General features: G+C 45.5%; 1 protein-coding gene across 5 annotated transcripts in view; it reads left to right on the top strand.

Moving 5' to 3' along the window:
* Nucleotides 1-22,962, top strand: part of TRAPPC9 (trafficking protein particle complex subunit 9) — an 852,706-nt gene that overhangs the window by 528,038 nt on the left and 301,706 nt on the right. The window lies entirely within an intron of this gene.

Genomic DNA, 22,962 nt, shown 5'->3' with positions numbered 1-22,962 from the left:
ACTGAAGAAAATCCAAAATCCTTTTTTAATCCTTAGACTAGAAATTTCCAAAATATTTGTGAGCCATGTCTTAAATTTCTGCATTGAAGAGGTTTGCTTCTGTATTACTGGATTTATGCACTGAAATTGTGACATCCCATGAGAGGCTCTTAGCTTTCAATCATGTCCTGAAACAACATCTTCCTTAGGAAAACAAATTTATTGATATTGTTGTAAGAGCGTCTTACTTGAAGGGAGGAAAAATACTCTTTACCATTGGAAAATGGGATATGAAATGAATTGAAAGGGTTATCATTAAATACACTGTGCTTCGGAGCTGCACTACTACAAAATTAAAGGTATAGAAAAAACTCACTTTGTTTTTCAGTGTTGATTTTGATTAGGCTTATAAAAAATAGAAGTACATTATTGTCTTTTTGGCCAAGTGACAGAGCTACCTTTAAATACTCTTGTATGTACCTGAGAAAATACTCTGGGTGAAATTCTGGTTGCGTTGAATTCATAGGCAAAGCTCCCATTGACTTCAGTGTGGCCAGGATTTCACCCTCAGCTTCAGGACTGTTACTGCATGAAACATACATGGGGAGCTCCATAGCTCCATCAACAAAGTGCCCAGAATATATTAATGGTTTGGAGCTATTGTAGTAAGCCTGAGCTAGATTTTAATCATAGGCATAGCAGAGGTTCCATGTGGTCTTGGAGGGAGAGGGCTTTATTGCCAGTATTTCCTAATCCCAAAAGCGAAGTGGGGAAGGGGAGTTCAGACTAATTTTTAGACCTGTCTCATCTCAGCAAATTCTTTAAAAGGATAAAGTTTAGCTCACCCTAGCTTCTATCATCCTTCCCTGGATCCTATGGACTGGTACGCCGTCCTCGACTTAAAAGATGCCTACTTCCCTGTAGCAATCAATCAAGCTCACAGGAAGTACAGTAACTCCTCACTTAAAGTCGTCCCGGTTAATGTTGTTACGTTGCTGATCAGTTAGGGAACATGCTCGTTTAAAGTTGTGCAGTGCTCCCTTATAACGTTGTTTGGCAGCCGCCTGCTTTGTCCACTGCTTGCAGAAAGAGCAGCCCGTTGGAGCTAGCTGGTGGGGGCTCGGAACCAGGGTGGACTGGCAGCCCCCCATCAGCTCCCTGCTCCCCTAAGTTCCCTGTGTGGCAGCCACCCAGCAGGATATCAATTGCCAGGCAGTTCAGCTGTCCCTCTCCCCACTGCCGTGTGTTGCTCCTGCCCTCTGCTTGGAGCTGCTCCCAGGGCCTCCTGCTTGCTGTGCAGGGGTCGGGGAAGAGGGGAGTGATGATGTCAGGGTGACCCCTCCGCCCCCTGCTCCTGCTCTCCGTTCCTTTACCCCATCTCCGCAGAGCGGGGCGGGGAGAGGGACACGATAGGGCTCCGGACGGAGGAAGCTTGCTGGCAGCAGCTGCTGTCTCAACTTGCTGATCTACTTAAAAAGGCAGTGTACTTAGATTGGGTCTGCATACTTAAAGGGGCAATGTGCGTCTCTCTCACACACACGGTGTGTGTCTCCGTCTTTCTCTGCCATGCTGTCTCCCCTCCCTCCATTCATGCTGCCTTGTAGACGGTGTGAGGCTACATTTAACAACAACACGTTAACCCTTGGGGGCTTAGCCGAGTGCTAGCTCATCATTTAGCAGTAAGGCATTCCCTGGGAAATGTCCCACCCTCTTCCACCCTCTGACTTCGCCACCTCAACCAAGCTTCACAATCAGCATTGCTGTGTACAGTATTAAATTGTTTGTTTAAAACTTATACTCTGTGTGTGTTAGTCTTTTGTCTGTGAAAAAAATTTCCCTGGAACCTAACCCCACCTATTTACATTAATTCTTATGGGGAAATTGGATTTGCTTAACACTGTTTTGCTTAAAGTAGAATTTTCTGGAACATAACTACAACGTTAAGCGAGGAGTTGCTGTACCTCCAATTTCTGGGAAGTCTAAATCATCACCAATTTACTGTTCTACCTTTCAGCTAGTAAGCAGCTCCCAGGGTCTTTACAAAGGTCATAGCAGTAGTAGTTGTATTCCTCCGAAGATCAGGAGTGCAGATTTACCCCTGCCTAGGTGATAGGCTTGTCAAAGGCCGGTCCAAACTGCAAGTGCAGTACAGTGTTGCCCTGATCCAGTCAACGCTCTGGGGCAGAAGTTAGAGTTTATAGGGGCTGTACTGCACTTATCTCAAGCCCCGGGGCCTTTCTTCTGCACTCCAGGTTCTAATCAATCATTTGTTATAGATTTGAAGGCTGTCCTGCTCACAGCAGCACAAAACTCTATAAGGCTTCTGGGTCGCATGGGTCTTGCACCTGTGTGATTCAGTACACCAGACTGTGCTCAGAACTGTGCTGGCATTAGCCAACTTGCCAAGCCACCATCAGTTCGACTTGGTAATAAGAATGTCCTCCCGTGTCCTCACCTCCTTAGATTGGTGCACAAATCCATTTGTAGGTGTAGGCATTCCATTTGCCTTCCCACAACCAACTCTCATGCTAGTGACAGATACTTCTGCTATGGCATGGGGAACTCAGTATGGTTTTCTACAGATGCAGGGTCTATGATAATCAGAGGACTTAGCTTTGCACTTAAATGTTAGAGAACTGAAAGCTGTCAGACCGGTGTGCCAAGTACTTCTATCGCAGATCAAGAGAAGCACCCTATTAGTCTTCAGAGACAACATGGTGGCAATGTTTTAACTCAACAAGCGGGGGCAGACCGCTCTTTTCCACTGTGTCAAGAAGCACCTTTACTCTGGGAGCTCTGTATTGCCAGCTGGATACCTCTAGAAGCATCTTACCAGATGGGCATACAGAACAACCTAGGAGAACACCTGAATAAATTGTTTAAAAGTCACCATGAGTGATTTCTTCATCCAGATGAAGCTTGATACATCTTCCAGCAGTGGGGGTTTGCCCCAGTGGACTTATTTGCGACAAAATCCAACAGAAAGTGTCAGTAGTTCTGCTCCCTGCTGGGTCACAGCCCAGGTTCCATTACAAATGCCTTTTTTTTTTTTTTTTTTAATACACTGACGTGGTCAGGCAGACTTCTCTACACTTTTCCACTAATCCTGCTAAATATTGCTAAGTATAAGTCAGGGCCAGGCCAGAGTCATAGTTATAGCCCCAGCACGGAATGGTCAGCACTGGTTCCCCACACTCCCGATGTCAGTGAAAGCTCCAATTTCACTTCCACCTGACTCAGACCTAATCTCCAAGATCACGGTTGCCTACTCCACCCAAGCCTACAAATCTCTTCACTTAACTGCATGGAGCCTCCATAGCCAGACACTGGTGAGCAAGCTTGCTTGAAAGACTTTCAGTAAGTCCTGCTAAAGAGGGGTATGTCTTCTACAAGAGCTACTTACCTCGCTAAATGGAGGCATTTCTCCATCTGGTCTTGCCAGTATGTCAGTTCTTCAGTTCAACATATTCTGGACTACTTATCATACCTGAAACACCAAAGTATGGTGATTAGTTCCATCAAAGTACATCTGGCTTGTATTTCAGTGTTCCATCTTGAGGTAGATAAATCACTCTATTTTCTCCAATGATACGGCCATAAGGTTCTTAAAGGGCTTAGTCAAGTTATACCCTCAAGTGCAAGATCTTGTTCCCCCATGGGATCTAAACTTAGTATTGTCAAGACTTATTGGTCCCCCATTTGAATTATTGGCTATCTGCTTTCTGCTGCATCTATCAATAAAGATAGCATTTTTGGTGTCTATTATCTCAGCCAGAAGTGTAATGGAGCTGCAGGTCTTAGTGTCAGGACCGCCATATATGATCTTCTTTAAGCACAAGGTTTATCTGCGTCATCATCCAAACTTTGTCCCAAAGGTGGTTTCCTCTTTCCACATTAACCTAGACAATTTTTTGGTCTGTTTTCTAACCAAAGCTGCATCTGACCAGGGAGGAAGAGCATTTGCATATCTTGGATGGCAGAAGAGCCTTGACATTTTATCTGGACAGAACCAGACATTTTCATAAATCCTCCCACTTGTTCTTAGCAGTGGTTGGCAGAATAAGAGGTCAACCAGTCTCTACTCAGATAATTTCTTCCTGGATCGCATCTTGCATATGTATGTGCTATGACGTGGCTAATGTCACTCCACCTGAAGGAGTCACAGCTCATTTGACAAGGTCACAATCAGCCTCAGCAGCCTTTTTGACACAAGTTCCAATTGCAGGCATTCGTAGAGCAGCAACCTGGCCCTTGTGTTTGCTTCCCACTATGCTGTGGCTCAAGACTCCAGAGATGATGTTAGAGTTGGACGAATTGTTCTCCAATCTTTATTGAAATAGATTCCAATCCTGCCTCCTGTCCTAGAGCTTGTGAGTATCCAAGAGTGGAATGCATATGTGCAATCACTTGAAGAATAAAAAATGGCTCCAAACCTGTTCCGTAACTGTTGTTGTTCCAGATATTTTGCTCATGTTCATTCCACAACCTGCTGTCCTACCCCTCTCATCATTGTTACAGCAAGAAGGAACGGAGGGGGCTGTGGGTGGCTCTGCACTTTATATCTGCATGCAGTGGCACATGGCAGCCCGGGGAGCTCGAGCTGCCCAATGAGTACAGCTGAGGGGAAAAGTTTCTGTCAGCTGTGTGCTGGGTACACCAACACCAACAGTGGAATTGACATGTGCAACACATCTTGTACAACAATCGTTATGGAACAGATTAGTAACCATTTTTTCCCATACTTAGTTCTGAAATTTCCCCTAGGATGGTATATAAAAATATACTTGTGCCATTTTATTTTATAAATTTAAAATTATACTGCTTTGAACTTGTATCAGTACTAGTGATAGCAGAGCAGTCGTCCTTAGAGAGAGAAGAAAGGTATGAGTACTAAACTGGGTTCTAACCGTGGCTTTGGCATTCTCTTTCCATGGCTTTGAACATGTCAAACTCTGTGCATAAAATTCCCCGTCTGTTAAATGGATAGAGTACTACTTATCTTACGAGGAGTTCTAAGAACATAATTAAAAACGTTAACCAATTCCTATCCAAAGTATTTATTTCCTCAAAGTAAAATAATTATTAATGGACTATACTCATCCCAATGAGCATTCCTAAGTATAGAAAGGACTCATCCAATATTTTGTCTTAGATATGTAGTCATATAGTGAGTAGTCATTTGCTCTTAAAAGTTAAAAAAACAAACTTTCAACATTTCATTGTTGATGACAGATTTTTGTACAGGGCTAATAAAGCTAACTTGCACTGAATTATATTTATACCCTAATTCCATTTACTCAATTGTTTCATCCCACCAACTTGCCTAAAATCTAATCCTGGTAGGAGCAAGGATAGATGGATTAAAAGTTGAATGATGTTGCCATGAGGCTCCAGTGCTGGTTAAAGATATCTAGAGACACAGAACAGGAGGGTCTTGTCTACATTAATTCAGTCCTCCAGAAGCTACATGTCTGTTCCTTCACTTCAGAGATTTGCAAGCAGATAAGATGGTAGGGTATGGCTGAGAGTGCCCCTGGCTTCAAAGTAAAATCAAGGTCACTTAAAAAATACCCATGATTATAAAAATAGTACTTGTGAAATAAATTCTATCCATCTCAGTTACTAGAAAATGTGAGAGGGAAAATGGCATATGACTTGGGACTACTAGCAAAGGTGAAGATAAAAAGATGACTCTACATGTTCACGGCAAAAGTTTACATAATACTGAAAAAGAATGTTACTACTTAGTTAATTTTATTCTTCCTGCCTTGAGTCAAATGATTCAGAAAGAGATGAGGTAATACTTTCATTATAAAGCAATATGTCTCTTAGCACTTGTCCTAAAAAGCAAAATATCCAATAAAGGCTTAGAGGAGTTTTATTGCAGAGCCAGAGCTCCTAACATGCAGGCCTGTTGCAAATTGATTGTGCCACTTGGGTGCAGAATGTGATAACTTAAAAAAAAAAATACTGTTTGTTCACTGGTTTCAACATGAAATCTCTCAGGGCCAACAAGAAGAGAGAAACTCTTATTTCATCTTGTTCTTTTAATTGTACACTTGTACACTTATGGCAGGATTTTAATAAAAATTAAGAACGCTATCTCCAGATCTCTAACAAGGTTAGCAGATACTTTGTTCAAAGACCAATATGGTTTTATTCAAGAAAAGGATACAGTTCAGCAAATTTTCCAACCCAAGTGGCAGTTTTAATATGTTGGATAACAAAATCAGAAAGGAATTTGTTGATTGAGGCATCCAATAAGAGATGATGCCTTGCTTCCAGAACTCTCAACATCTTTATAAATGCTCTATTATTTGGTTTGATGTGTGAGGTTTGTAGTTATTAGACAGGAACGCCTTTAACACTAATTAAACTATTTTTAATATTTGTTAACAGCATGAAATCTTGTCTACATAAGGCTGTTAACACTTGTTAACTAACACCTTCCAAATTCTGGTCTAGACAAGGCCAAAGTTAACTATGATTGCCCATGATTTATGTTGTAAAAAGTTTAATATCCTGTAATACACCCATAAACTCTCACCCACAAATGCTCCCTCAGTGATCTACAGACTGTTGAACCAGTTATCTTGCAACTTGAAGCTGTCATTCATTGATCATATTCACTACCACAGTAGTGACTTGAGACAAATCAGTGAAGAAGCACAATCATAATTGTTTATACGGAATCAAACTTAATGAGTAATTTCAGATGTTGCTTTGACAAGTGTGTGAGACAATCAGGGAGCTCCCTTTGGAAAGTAGTAAATGGGAAATTAAAGGATGCTGAGCCTTTGGAGAGCACTGGTCAGTTGTGAAAGCTGTATTTGAAGTTGGGAATGCAAACTATCATAGGTTGTTTTAGTGGGGAACTTTGTTTTATGTTTAGTGCATATGATTAATGATACTAATCCAGTGAAGTATGTTGGACAAAATGCAAATGATGGATTTTAAAGATTGGCTAAAAGGCCACTATCTGCATAAGGTTTCTCCCACAGGCAAGCCAAGATATGGGCACCCCTGCAGTATTGAACACAAAAATGCGTGCTGGTTTTGTGGACTTAAATGTAATGCACAGTTGTAGAAATTTCTTTATAATCTACTCCAAAAATCCAAAGATTGCTCTAATTTAATAAAATAGCATAGTTACATATATTCATCTTTGATTTTTCATAAGTTATGGCAATATGAGGCTACAAGAATTGGATTTTGTCCTGATGAAATGCAGAACAAATGCTATTATGCAAATTACAGCTTTAAAAAGTTTAAAGCTGAAGGAAATAGTTAAGATTACAGAAAAATGCTTTGCTGATAAACACTCAAAAAGAACTAAATTTGTAGACAAGATATGCCACCGATAATGAACAGAAGGCACCCAGACAGTGTTAATTTTAGCACATCAGGACATAGTTGGCAGGAAGTCAACAATGGAGACGTTTCAAATCACATATCTTGTCTACAGTTTGTCTACCAATGGAAAAAAGAAAGTCCCCAAATAGATTTACAATAGGGTTTATCATAATATTGATGTTGCATAAGAAATTCACTTTTTAAAATTCTATGAGGGTGCATGTTTATTTTTTCCATTCTTTGGTCTTAAAGATTTTTCATTTTTTAAACATGTTTTAATTAAATAGCTAATGAAAAATAAAAAATAAAGAACAAAAATGAACGTGGACCATAGGTCAGATTTTAGACAGGGTTTCAGAGGGTAACATTAGCTAATTCTGATGACCTATATTGAGCTGCTGAAACACATTTTTCTGTCAAAATATGTATATCGTTTGTGTGTGTGAAGTTGAGATTTTGCTATATGGTTGGGATCCTTCAGAATAAGAAGGGTAATGATGAATATGAGGCTTACAGGGTGCTATTTAGAGGTAGGGTGTCACATTTAGGTTGTATAATTACAATACATTTATTGAAAAAAGTTTAAACTTCATCAGAATGTGTAGAGTTTTACCAGTGCTGTAACAATTGTGTTTAAAATCAGCTACATTGAGACTGCCAATCCCCTTTCATGTATGACCTAACACAGATTAGAACCTAGACTTTCAGAAGTAAAAGACTGTATTAACTTCTTATGACAGTTTCCTAGAAGATACTTTTTATCACTATAGATAACTATTTTTTTCCAATGGTGTACAGGAATTATTTAGGCGCTTAGACATTAACTTTGAATTCCTCTCTCACTCTTCACAAGAAGGAAAATAAGCAAGCCCAAGTTAGATGGGTAGGGATTTCTGCCTTCATTCAGCAAGCATTATTCCCAAATTCTAAGGCTTGTCTACACTACCAAGTTTTGTTGACAAAACTTATGTCGACAACCAAAAGTCGACAAAACAAAAATCGCCAAAGGGTGTTCACACTTGCTCCCTCTGTTGAGAGATCATGTCCACATTGGGGACACCATCATAGACAGTGTGAGTAATGCACCGTGGGTCTGTATCCCACAGTGCAGTGTTGTGTGAAGGAAGAGCTGATCGCTGGGCGAGTTCTCCCACAGCCCCCTCAGCTGCCGAGAGCAGCATCATGAGCAGCTCTGTGAGCTCTCCATGCTGAGGAATGGCAAAGCAGCACAGCACTCTGTCCTCCTCTCCCTGCAGCAGCAGTCTGCCTGGGCAGAACAGTGATTTGCTCTTCGTTCCTCAAATGGAGCAGCACACAGATACTTCCCGGAGCTTTGAAAGGGGAGGGGCGCAGGGCAGCAGAGATCAAAACACTGAGCAGAGCGATCAGGGCAGGCATTGTGGGATATTGGCGGAAGCCAGTTCTGTCAACAGAACAATCAGCAGTGTCTGCACTGCCTCTTTATCGACAATAAAGGGAGTGGAAAAGACAAAAGTCTCTCGTAGGGGTGGAAGTCTTTTGTCGCCAAAACTGGGTGGTTTTTGCGACAAAAGACCCATTGTAGTGTGTACGCTCTTGCTGTTTTGTCGCCAAAAGGCAGTTTTTGGTGACAAAACTTGGTAGTGTAGACAAGGCCTAAGTTAACTGGATGTTCTCCATGTTTTTCCCCAGCCCAATCACTTAGCAGCCATTGAATTGTTATAAAATCACTTTGTGTCAGTTGTTTATTCACTAGAACTAATTTCTATATCACAGGAATAAGTACTAAAGTATCCAAAGCTTTTGGATATGGATAAGATTTTTTACAGTCTTATATTGACCATCTATTTTAAACAGATTGAATATGGTTAAATTTCATTGAGCCTTCTTCCTTTCTTCACAAAATATATCTAAAATATCTCATGTAAAATGTGATGATTAATCAGAAGATCTTTTAAATAAACTCCACATGAGATATGCAATCAATATCTTACATCATACTGAAGAAATACTAACACGGAGTTTTAAAGTTCCGGATTCTTCTCTGGACTAAATTTTTGCTAATATAGGGAAGAGGTGTCGCTTTCCTAACCCCTGGAATTAAGTGTGTGTGTGTCTGTGTGTGTATCCAGTGAAAGTCATGTTGCTATGCTATTGCTACTAGGGATTATGTGAACATATATCATAGTTTTTTAGCTAGATAGAACCAATTTAAGTATGTTTGAGATTTCAGCTAACTCTCTTCTCACTAGTTTTATTTGTCAAAAACTTTTCCAATAGGAAGGAGATTGTGTTTTCCTGTTCAAGTATAAAGTACTGTATTTTTTGTAGAAAAATCCAGTCAATCCCACTTTCCAAAGTTGCAAGGAAGCTGATAATTTGAAAGGACTATTTTTTAGCAAAAAATGAACATGTATTTAAATTTACTAGGTTACCAGCAGCACTCAGAAGTAGTACATTTCTTGAGGACAATTTGTACTACATTTCTAGTGAGTCCTTTTAACTCTCTTCTTCCCTCTCTCTCTCAAAACACCAGTCTGGACTGATGGGTAGTATTCTGATCATCTGGAAATTACAGATATCAGAAACAATATCATGTAAAGAAATTTCGCTTTAGCTGTGCCTGCTGCCCATTAGGCAAGTTTCTTGCAGTATCAAGAGCTCGCAGTGAAGTGACCAGCTAGCAGTACCTGGACCAGCTCTAGTTCGTTTAATATTAGCTATGCAACTGGATAAAAGGAAGAAAAAAGAAAAAGGCCAAGATATGTCTTCCTTTAGTTGAACTCTGAAACTTATATTAGAAGAGAGCGGTTTTCGTTGGGAGACTTTAACTTACATGATTGGGTTCGCTCTCCATTACACTGAAATTAACCATCGTCTCCTCCCTTCTGCCTGACATCTAGATCTCCACAACATGCAAAAAACAGACAGGCATTCAATCAAATCCTTCCTGTTTTCACCTCTACGGAGCCCATGTTCAGTGCCCTGATGCAACTATTGAAAAAACAAAAATGGGAGGCAATGCTCAGTCCTTCTGACCAGTAATCTATGTGGCTGAACCTTCAGAGGATCAGCATAGAAAGAAATAACCATGAAATCTGAATTCTGGCCATGAAGTGGGAGAACAAATCATAATACTTTTCTTGTGAACTCTCACTTCGAGAAAGAGGAAGCTTCCAGCACCACAGCTGCCTTGGAGGCAGAGGAACCTGACTCTTCTAGAAGGGTCAGTATAGAAGACCTAACTGTTCTACATAAAATTATCAAATTCTTTATCTTGGTTCTCAATCTTTCTCATTTGCAAATTCAAAAACCCCAAAATTGAGGTGCGGACCCTTTTGGAAATATATTGTCTGTACATATAGTTGAATTCTGTTCAGTCAGTTTTCAGTCTGTCTTTTGTGGACCCCTTTGACATAGTCCGTGGACTCCCAGGGGTCTGCGGACTACAGATTGAGAACCACTGATCTATATCAGTTGACTTAGAAAGTTCCACAAGAGAAATTACAATTTGTGTGAGAGAAAAGCCAGTCAAAACACTTTCTCATTCACCCAGCACTTGAAGTACTGAGTTGATCAACATTTTGCTACCTTAGTGAAGAAAGAAATGTGTGAATCATTCTCCAAAGGTTGATCCTTTTGTCTCATTTCACTCTCCACCTGGACATCACTGTTGTTAGAAATGATTGCACCTCCAAAAGATGCTTAGATAAAAAAACAAAGTAATGCTTAATTGCGAAGGAAGGAATTCATTTGATGTTTCTGCTATTCAGTTCCTAGTTTCTCTTTAATACTGTTATTTAACATTTTTTTTTAGAATGGATGGGAGAACTTCACTTTCTTCTTCGAGTGCTTGCTCATATCGATTCCAATTAGGTGTGCGCGCACCGCGTGCACAATCGTCGGAGAATTTTCTACCCTAGCAACACCCGGTGGGTCGGCTGTGGAGCCCCCTGGAGTGGTGCTTCATGGCGCTGGATATATACCCCAGCCGACCCAGCGCCCCCTCGGTTCCTTCTTACCGCCCCTGACGGTCGTTGGAACTGTGGAGCGCGGCATAGCTGTTCTCCACTCTCCCTAGCTTATCCTGTTATTTTGTAGATAGTTGTAGTTATAGTTGTTGTATAGTGTTAGAAAGTTGTTCATTTACTTTTTAATAGTGTAGATAGTTAGCGGGGGTCAAGGGGGTTGTTCTCCCCCCTTTTCCCCCCGGCGCATAGCCGGGCTCATGCCCAAGGCTCCTGGATTTAAGCCGTGCACGTCCTGCGCTAAGCCTATGCCCACAAGTGATCCGCACGGCTCGTGTCTGAAGTGTCTAGGAGAGTCCCATCAGACAGATAAGTGTAAAATCTGTAAGGCCTTCAGACCGAGAACCAAAAAGGAGCGGGACTTTCGGCTTAGGCAACTCCTCATGGAGGCGGCACTTAGCCCCGACCCGCCATCGGCGCGTCCGGCCCCGACACCGAGCGCCTCGGTGCGCAGCGCCCCTGTGGCACCAACCCGTACTGCACCGCAGGCAAAGTTGGACAAGGCTTCACGGCACCGGCCTCCTTCGGCACCGCACCCGCCACAAGGGCCTCGGCGCCGATTCTTGTCTCCGGGACATAAGAAATCCCGCAAGGCGCAGGAGACTGCGGTCCTGAAGACTCCGGCTCCCCCGGTGCCAGGGGTAGAGCCGCGTCCACCTTTGGACCACCAAAAGCAGGTGCCGGCTACACCGTCGACTCCGGCTCCACGGCCTTTGAGTCCGGTGCGGACTGGATCACCACCTCAGTCGGTGGTGGAGCCTTGTCTTCCGTCGACCCCAGAGACCTTTGCGACGGCGAGAGACCTTATTGCTCTCACGGAACCGGCACCGCTCCAACCACTGGCACCGTTAGCTCCTCGCGCGGTGCAATCCAGGGGCAAGCCTGCCCTGGTGCGCCCGCCATCTCAGGGTGTGGACTCACGGCACCGCTCCAGGTCGTGAAGCAGGTCCCGACGCCGCTCGCAGTCCCGGCGCCGACTATCACCTCGGCACTGGTCGTACTCGCGGCCAAGATCCTCGTCGCGGCACCGCTCTACGTCTCGGCACCGTTACGATCATCGGTACCGATCGAACTCCAGGCGTAGTTCCCGGCACCGGTACGAGCGACGCTCGGCTTTGAGGGGCCGCTCCCGGCACCGTGTCTACTCGCGGTCGTCTTCATCCAGGTCCAGATCAGGATCTCGGCACCGACGTGGTCATCGGCACCGATCCCAATCCCGGTACCGCTCGCCGGCACCGCACAGGGACCGATCATCTCCGGACCGGCACCGAGCGGCACCGTATCATCCGGAACAGATTTCGGCGCAATCAGCACCGCCTTGGCCCTCGAGATCGGAGTCTCGCTCCTCCGATGGGGCCTCGAGATCGGCATACTCCCCTCAGGGGCAGGCTGCTGAGGCTGACTTGGGCCACTGGCAGGAGGTAGCGGAGGATCCTGCACGGGGACCTACGCACTGGTCGTTCTGGACCCCGTGGGCGTATCACCAGGCGCAGGGGGCTCCACCATCAGCCTCTCGTTCGGCACGCTCTGAGCACAGGGCTCCGGAGGCCACCATCTCTCGCCCTCCCCCAGGGGGCATGGAGGTTCCCGTGCCTGAACCACCTGAGACCCTGGACCCAGGGTCAGGCGATGCTCCGCTTCAGGGACCCTTGGAGCAGGACCCGCCGTTAGACCCCTTGCCTCCTGAGGCATCCTCCTCATCTTCCCCAGATGAGGCGGTGGCGGGCACAACAGCCACAGGTCTGCGCCCGATAGATCTTCGGGCACACCAGGACCTATTATGTAGGGTGAAACGTAATATGGACCTCCAGGCAGAGGAGATAGTGGAGGTACAGGACCCGATTGTGAACATCCTCTCCGCGGATGCCCCATCCAGGGTGGCATTGTCTTTGATTCGCACGATTCAGGCTAATGCCACTGCGATATGGCAAACTCCTGCCTCTATTCCACCCACAGCCAGAGGGGTGGAAAGAAAGTACTTCATCCCCTCCAAGGACTATGAGTGCTTATATACCCATCCCCAACCGTGCTCACTAGTGGTGTCATCGGTGAACGCAAGGGAGCGCCACGGTCAGCAGGCTGCAGCGCCCAAATCGAAGGACGCTAAGCGCTTCGATTTGTTTGGGCGTAAGGTATATTCAGCCGGAGGGCTGCAACTTAGAGCGGCTAACCAGCAGGCGCTCTTGAGCCGCTATAACTTTAATTCCTAGAACTCTATGGGGAAGTTCAAGGAGTTGGTCCCCCAAGACTCCAGGGAGGAGTTCGGGGCCTTAGTGGAGGAGGGTAAGAAGGTGGCACGGACCTCCTTACAGGCCTCCTTGGATATAGCGGACTCGGCTGCGAGGACGCTGGCCTCAGGTATCGCCATGCGGCGAGTCTCATGGCTCCAGGTCTCGGGTTTGCCTCCGGAACTGCAGCACACCCTGCAGGATTTACCTTTTGAGGGACACGGGTTGTTCTCGGACAAGACGGACTCGCGGCTGCAGAGCCTCAAGGATTCGAGGACAATCATGCGCTCCCTGGGGATGCATGTTCCAGGACCCCAGCGCAGACCCTTTAGGCCCCAGCCTCAAAGGTTCTACCCCCCCCCCCGCCTCATCAGAGACAGGACTCCGCCAGAAGGCGGGGAAGAGGTGGTAGGAGAAGGTTGACCGGCCCTCAACCCGGTCAGAACCAGGGGCCGCCTAGGCCACCTTCAGGCCCTAGGCAGAACTTTTGAAGGTGCGGTCGAGGATGGCGCCCCAGTCACCACCCAGGATCCAGCTCCCTCCTTTCGGGATTGCCTCTCCCACTTCCACCGTGCTTAGTCCCTTATAATCTTGGACCGTTGGGTCCTTCGCACGGTGGAGAGGGGATACGCTCTCCAGTTTTCTTCGTTCCCTCCCCGTCCCTCTTCAGGGACCCTTCTCACGAGCAACTTCTTACACAGGAGGTTTTTACGCTCCTATCTATGGGGGCCATAGAGGAGGTTCCACCGGAATTAAGGGTCAGGGGGTTTTATTCCTGCTACTTCCTGATCCCCAAGTCCAAAGGGGGTCTGCGACCCATCTTAGACTTACGCAGACTCAACAAATTCATAGTAAATTGAAGTTCCGCATGGTATCATTGGGGACCATTATCCCTTCCCTGGATCCTGGAGACTGGTTCGCTGCCCTCGACATGAAAGACGCATATTTTCATATAGCAATCTACCCGCCTCACAGGCGTTTCCTGCGATTTGTGTTAAACAAGGTGCACTACCAATTTGCAGTCCTTCCCTTCGGCTTGTCCTCGGCCCCAAGAGTGTTCACAAAATGTATGGCTGTCGTGGCAGCATACCTTCGTCGACAAGGGATACAGGTGTTCCCGTATTTAGACGACTGGCTGGTACGCGGCCGCACCAGGGAGCAAGTTCAAGCTCACGTCCACATAATAGTACACACATTCCACGAGTTGGGCATTCTACTCAACAAAGAGAAATCCACTCTAGAACCAACCCAGAGGATAGAATTTATTGGGGCAGTCCTAGACTCCAGATGTGCACGAGCTATTCTACCAGACAATCGCTTTCATACCATCACAAGCCTCATTCGAGGGCTCAGTGCCTTCCCGGTTTCCACAATGAGGGCGTGCCTCGCCCTGTTGGGTCACATGGCCTCTTGCACGTACCTAACCAGGCATGCCAGACTTCGGCTTCGCCCACTTCAGGCCTGGGTATTATCGGTATACCATCCTTATCGGGACAACCTGAACATGGTGGTCACAGTTCCGAGCTCGGTCTTGACCTCCCTCACCTGGTGGCTGGATCACAGTGTGGTTTGCGAGGGAATGCCGTTTCAAGCCCCACAACCCTCTCTGCACCTGGTCACAGACGCTTCATCTCTAGGTTGGGGTGCCCATCTCGGGGAACACCATACCCAGGGCCTGTGGACCGCACCCCAACTAGCCCTGCACATCAATGTTCGAGAGCTGATGGCGGTGCGCCTGGCTTGCCAGGCATTTCTCAATCTCCTACATGGCCGTTGTGTGTTAGTTTTCACCGACAACACCACGGCCATGTTTTACATCAACAAGCAAGAAGGAGCACGTTCGTCGCTTCTATGCCAAGAGGCCATTCGCCTGTGGGACTTCTGCATCGCCCACTCGATACATCTCACGGCATCGTTTCTTCCTGGAGTCCAGAACACGCTAGCGGACCACCTCAGCAGGTCCTTCCAGACGCACAAGTGGTCAATTCGCCCAGACATCATCTATTCCGTTTTCCAGAGGTGGGGATTTCCCCAGGTCGACCTGTTTGCATCTCGAGCCAACAGGAAGTGCCACGCGTTCTGCTCCCTACAAGGGCGAGCTCTGGGCTCTCTGTCGGACGTGAACCAGGATATATTTCTCCCGGTCTTCCATCCTAAGCCACACGCTACTCGCCAAGACCAGCGTTTGCATTCTTTGCACGTACGCAGGGCCCTGGCTTTCTATATTGACCGCACAAAGCCGTTTAGAAAGAGGACACAACTCTTCGTTGCAGTGGCCGACCGGATGAAAGGCTTACCTGTCTCCTCACAATGCCTGTCCTCTTGGATCACGTCCTGCATTCATGCTTGCTACGACCTGGCCGGTGTCCCGACGCCGCGCCTCACCGCTCACTCCACGAGGGCCCAGGCCTCCTCGACTGCCTTCCTGGCTCAAGTCCCAATCCAGGACATTTGTAGAGCTGCAGTTTGGTCGTCAGTCCACACATTTGCAGCTCACTATGTGCTGGTGCAGCAATCCAGAGACGATGCTGCATTCGGGTCAGCGGTTTTGCACACAGCAATGTCTCACTCCGACCCCACCACCTAGGTAAGGCTTGGGAGTCACCTAATTGGAATTGATATGAGCAAGCACTCGAAGAAGAAGAAAAGACGGTTACTCACCGTTGTAACTGTTGTTCTTCGAGATGTGTTGCTCATATCCATTCCAAACCCGCCCCCCTTCCCCACTGTCGGAGTAGCCGGCAAGAAGGAACTGAGGGGGCGCTGGGTCGGCTGGGGTATATATCCAGCGCCATGAAGGCGCCACTCCAGGGGGCTCCACAGCCGACCCACCGGGTGTTGCTAGGGTAGAAAATTCTCCGACGATCGTGCATGCGGCGCGCGCACACCTAATTGGAATGGATATGAGCAACACATCTCGAAGAACAACAGTTACAACGGTGAGTAACAGTATTTTATTTTTACCAGGGTTTTATTTTTAAAGGGTTCAAGAAATCCTAGATATTGCAAAATGGGAGATGGCTGCTTGTTTCCTATACTTCTCTGCTTCTCATTCTCATAGGACTGGTTAACACCACGCAGATAGGTTGACAAAAGGCAGCTTACGTTAACTTAATTATGTCAGTGTATACACTACAGCCTTGACTCACCGATGTAAGTGCCCTACTACACCGACATTATAACTCCACCTCCACGAAAGGTGTAGGGCTTATGTCTGTGTAGTTAGGGTGACGCAGTGTCTGGGTAGACAGTTCATTACTTACATCTGCTGTTGGCTGTCTTGTCTTTCTTGAAATAAAAAAGCTGGGCACTAGAGCCTGGTTTTCCCCAGCTCTCCACTCCCAGCTGGGCTGCTGCCCAGATGCTCCCCACTCAGGGAGCCGAGAAGCCAGGGCAGCTGTCCCCTCCCCCACACTTCCAGCTGGGAGTGGGGAGCCGAGAGCCCCGGGGCGGGGGAAGGAGGGACAGCCACATGGTGCTGAGAGCCCTGGCTCTCAGCCCCTCCATCCCACCCCACTGCCCCTCTCCAGTCGGTGGAAGTGCTCCTGGTGAGGACACACACCACCAAAGGAAGAAGAGTAGTGTGGACATATAGGTTGATTTAGGGCTGTAGTGTAGACATGCCCTTAGACTTTCTTTTCAAAAGCATGACTATGCCTATAGTGAAAAGGTCTCTATGGCTCTGCTTCTCCAGGTGACAGAGAAGCTGATTAAGATGTGAATTTCTCTTTGGGGAGCATCTAGATTCCACCATGATAGGTATTTATTGTTGAGAATAGGAGGACTTTATCTTCTTCATCTAGGAAACATAAACTTATTTCCTTTTTCCAGGTATACCATAACTCATGTTTCTCATTCACTAGGTGTGGGAAGACTCATTGTATTAGGGACATATTTAGAGATTTGATCTGGAGTCGATGATAGACAATAAACATGACTCACATGGTGTCATTTTTTACAAAGTCATTTTTAAGACTTTTGAAAGACTTGGTCTACACTTAAAAGTTATGTCAGCATAGTAGCTGCATTGGTCAGGGGTGTGAAAAAACTGTCACCCTGACCAATACAGCTATGCCAACAAACCCCCCTTTCTATATACAGTTATGTCAACTGAGGAATGAGTCTGTAAACATAGCTGATATCATTCGGGGAGATGGTATTCCTGTGCTGACAGAAAAACATTTTCTATTGGTGTAGACTGCATCTGCGCTAGGGACCTGTGCCAGCATATGTTCAGTAGTGTAGACATAGCCTTATTCAGCAACCATGAAGAACTAACTCCCAGATCCACAAAGGTACTTAGACATGTAAACCCCTTAAGTGCTAAAGTCCCAGTTTGAGGCACTGCTCCAATCCACAAAACCCCTGCTCAGCTGCCACCTAATCCTGTGGGTACCTAACTGTGCTCAGTGCCTAAGTATCTGCTCAAAAGTTCCATAGGTGCCTAACTTTCTGCCTCTGGGCATTTGCCCTGCTGCCTCACTTTAGGCACCTGGAGGCCTATCTCACGCTTAAGCCCCAGTGCGATCCACAAACCAGAAGATAGACATAGGAAAATGTGTTTCATGTGTTGTGTCCAATCTGGCAGGCATGCTCAAAGGCAGCCTACGGGATTGGGTCCCATTCAAAATCTGTCTGGAGGAGTTGGCACTACCGCCCTCTTTATAACTTTTAGCCCAGTGGTTAGAACACTCACTTGGGATGTGGGAAACCCAACCATGGGGGTAAAAGTTTTAAGGTTGGCTCCTCCTCCTCCTCTGTTTGCTGTGGAGCAAGGCAGGCATCTTAATTCATTCTCTCAAGAAATGACTTAGGTACCTAATCTGCCTGACTCCAAGAGAGGAGATCATAGTTGTGTACTGGTAGCAGAGATAGGCACCTGCCTGCAGCCTGGACTTAGGCACCAATATCTGAGAGAGGTTTAGGCCACACTTTTCTCTTTGGTGTCTCTCACTGGCTAGCTTAGATATCTGCCTGCTGGCTTTTGTGGATCCCATTTTTATAGACTCATAGATTCCAAGGGCAGAAGGGACCATTGTGATAATCTAGTGTGACCTCCAGTATAACACAGGACCTAGAACCTCCAACATTAATTTCCTAGAGTATATCTTTTAGAGAGAAAAAAACGTTCACTCTTCATTTAAAAATTGTCAGTGATGGAGAATTTACCACGATCATTGGTAAATTGTTCCAGTGGTTAGTTCCCCTCACTGTTAAAAAGTTATGCCTTATTTCTAATCTAGGTTTGTCTAGCTTCAAATTTCAGACATTGCTTTATGTTATACTTTTCTCTGCTGGATTGATGAGCACATTATTAAATATTTGTTTCCTACGTTGGTACTTATACATTATAATCAAGTCATCCCTCAATTTCTCTTTGTCAAGCTGAATAGATTGAGCTCCATGAATATGTCCTGATAAGGCGTATCTCAGGTGCCTATCTCTCCCTTTGCATTGTCTAGGGAGTCCCAGGGTATGTCTACATTGCAATTGGACACCCATGGCTGGCCCGTGCCAATTGACTCAGGCTTGCAAGCAGGGCCGGCTCCAGGCACCAGCCCACCAAGCTTGTGCTTGGGGTGGCACCTGGAGGGAGGCGGCGCGGCGTGGTGCTCCGGCTCCGGTCGCCGGGGAGAGCGGAGCCGCAGTGGGCTCGCCGCCCTCCCCCGGCGCTCCAGCCACCGGGGAGAGTGGAGCTCCGGCCGGGCTCTCCGCCCTCCTCCCAGTGCTCTGGCCGGCGGGGAGAGCGGAGCCCCGGCCAGGCTCTCCGCCCTCCTCCCAGGGCTCCGGCTGCCAGCGGAGCCGCGGTGGGCTCGCCGCCCTCCCCCAGGCGCTCCGGCCGGTCGGGGAGAGCGGCCCGCGGCCGGGCTCGGCGCCCTCCCCTGCCACGCTCCGGAGGGGTGTGGGGAGCGGCGGGAGGCTTTTTTGCCTGGGGTGGCAAAAAAGCCAGAGCCGGCCCTGCTTGCAAGGCTTAGGCTGTGGGCCAGTTTAATTGCAATGTAGACATTCAGGGTCAGTCTGCAGACTGAGTTCTGGGACACTCCCACCTTGAAGGATTCTAGAGCCCGGGCTCCAGCCCAAACCCAGAATTTAGCCTGATCCCCTTAGTCAGCTGGCATGAGCCAGCCACAGATTTTTAATTGCAATGTAGATATACCCTCTGGGTACAAGAGGGGCTAAAAATAGCAGTGTAGATGTTCCTGCTCAGGCTGGAACCCAGACTCTGAAACTGGGCAAAGGGGGTGGGTCTTTGAGCCCAGAGTCCAGCCTGAGCAGGAAAGTCTACACAATATAAGCCTGAATCAATTGACCCGGGCTCTGAGACTTGCTGCCACAGTTGTAGGGATTTTTTTTTCTTTTTTTTCAATGTAGACATACCATTGGTGTCTACTTAGGCTTTGTGGCTTGCAGTGTTGTTCCAGTGATTTTCTAGGTGCCTATAAATTAGACTTTGCAATGCTGAGGATGGTAACGCCTAAGTCCTTTTGTGGATCCCGACCTAAGTGAACGCAGGGATAATCATAAGTCAATCAAGAATAAGAACAGTGTTCAAAGTTTATGATAGCAAACATTATTTAACACCTACATTTCTGTGAGGGGCTGCAGACTACATTGGGTGTGCCTTTTATCCATTGTTTAGAGTCCCTGAAATGCATTGGATGGAATTTGTTCTGTGGTATATCTACCAATGAAGCCATACGGGCTATTTATCAAAGTGATGGCTATGTGGATTCTAATATACTGAGAGTTGAAAAAGCGATCAGAAGTGAAAGTGCCATCATATGTTCACAGTCTGGAAAATTTCTATTCTGGTGCTTGTTTAGATCAAGTCTTTATTGTTGGATGACTGATGTATTTTTAGTTTTATCTTCATTGTGGTCATGAAAGACCAACATGTAGATTTTTGTGTCTGGGCTAGTACATTTTCATGACAATTTTGCAAGGCTGCTATAGTGTACTTTATGTGAACATCCGTGCTTACCACATACTTGATATAAACTGTGGTTGTATGTACAAGCATATAAATTTGTCATGCTATATCCACTCATGCTGGTAAGTGAATTAAATTAGATGTTTTAATTTTAAATTTGAGACTATAAAGGCTTGCCTAGCCTGTTAAAGACAGAAACTTACAAATTTGCTAATGGATTGTGGAAAGCAAATGGCACTTGAATTCATTTCATTTCATTTTGACAACTGTTATTGATGTGAAGTGTAATTAAAACAACCTGTCGCTTGTAAAACTGTCAGTTATTTGTTATGTCATGTTCAGCCTTTAATTTACAAGGACAAAATAATTGACCTTGGCGTTCTTACAACACTGACTTGGAATTAGTGACTGCAATTTTATTTTATTTAAACTTCTTTTAAAAAAAAAAATAGAATGCTGGTTGGTTTCCAGTCGGTAAATAGTCTTTTAGAGATTTGTGTAACCATCAGAGCCTAATGATTGTGTAAAATGGAGTGAAAAATACTGCAAACATAAGTAAAGACAAATTTAATAGCAAATGAAGCAGAAAATGTATAGTAATTTCAGATTTGCAGTGTTCAAGCTTCTAAAGTCCCTTGCTAGAATTGTGCTACAATTGAGCCCCAAGATAAGAACTATAAAGTAGCATGATTTTCAGTAGTAGCAGTATTAGAATGTAATTGCTTCATGCAGTAAGATTTGATAACTCCTAAGGTTAAACAACTTGATTCATAGCAGCTGCAGAATAAAAGTTTAGGTCCCTTGAATAGTGCCATTGCATAATCGTTCATACTATGTACTCAGTGCGGTATTGAGAAGGACGTGCCCAAGGCACCATAGTGAGTTACCATTTCTTTTCACTAATGGGATCAAATTCTTGTTGATTTAACAAGACTTAATGCCCATTAGTTGCATATCCCCAACCAGTTTTTGGTGGGAAGATGGCATTAAATCTGAGATTGAGGTGGGAGGAAAGGGTGTGTGGAAGGGGTACAGGAGAGGTACACATCCTGCTGAAGGTAACTTTTTATATATATTTGCACCTGTTTGGAATTATGGCCCACTCTGCTTCTTTTACTCAGGTAATACTGAATTCCTCTCTGCTCCCGTGCATAATCTTGTCTTTGGTGTGATCTTTTGCTATCGTATTAGTCAAATGCAACAGCATTCTTTCTCAGTGAGTCCATCTCATTCCAATTCTGAAAGTATGGAAAAGGCTCAGATACCCATCAATGAAAAGAAAAGGCTGGAAGAGAGGTGTCTTCACATCAGCATGTTTGACAATTAATGTGAAAAAATGGTACCTAAAGATCAGTTAACTAGGATATATAACTCCTGTATTGCTTGATTCTTACAAATGCACACCTGATACCTATATAAATGAATCTGAAGAAACTGACTCCCACACCTACATGCAGATACGCACATGTATTCATGTGTACACATCTAGCATGCACTACCACATATACTTCCACATTATTTATTATTACAATTGTTGTTTAGTGCCTAGAGACCCCAACTAAGATCAGGGCTCCAGGATGCTAGGTGCTGGACATGCACATAAAAAGAGAGAGTCTGCAACAACGAGTTTATAATGTAGCTAGACAAAGGTGGGGAGAAATGTCTGATCTGTCGGCTCTTCTGCAGTTACTAGTCAACAACTTTCACTTTTTAAGAAATAAATTTCTTTTAGAGTTCCCTTCCCTTTTAAAAACTTGTTATGGCCGTGCTGACTGGAGCCATCAGGATCTCTTTTTGACCGGGTGTTCCAGTCCAAAATCAGACATCTTATCACCCTACTTCTTAGCACAGCTTACCTCCATGCCGGCTAAGCTGTGCTGGCCAGCGTGTTGGGGGTGGAAGTAGAACCAAAACTCTGCACAGTTAGTCCCCACCTCTGCCGGCCCACTTCCCTCCCACCTGCACAGGAAGGGAGATAGCCAGCAGCTGCTCTCCCTACTATGCAGAGTCTGGTGGTTTCCTGTTACACTTCTCAGTTCCCTGCATAGGTGTGAAATCAGGCTCCTCCTTGAACCCAAAGTGTTTGTATAATGCCTAGCACAGGGTGTTTGGGCACTACTGTAACGTAAGTAATGGCGGTTATACAGAGTACAATCTGTAATGATCTTGGGGTTCATTAAATAACAAACCAGTGAATGAAAAAGGAATAAAACTTCAATAAAACAAACTGGAGAGCATCTCTGGAGAACTGCTGCTCACGCAGTGTTCCCAACACCTGCCTCCAGGGCACATGTCCAAATTCCTAAATTCATCATACTGTCTCTTATGAGGGAGCGTCTCTAAATTATCAACTTCTACAAACATATCTTTACACATTGTACTAGTTAAACCAGCTAACTTTCAAAGAAAACCTGGGTGCCTATGAAATCTCTTTGCTGACGCTACCAACCTTAAAATCATTATT

This window comes from Chrysemys picta, chromosome 2 (assembly GCF_011386835.1).
Source record: "Chrysemys picta bellii isolate R12L10 chromosome 2, ASM1138683v2, whole genome shotgun sequence".
Classification (NCBI taxonomy): domain Eukaryota; kingdom Metazoa; phylum Chordata; order Testudines; family Emydidae; genus Chrysemys; species Chrysemys picta.
This window is presented reverse-complemented; position numbering and strand designations above follow the sequence as displayed.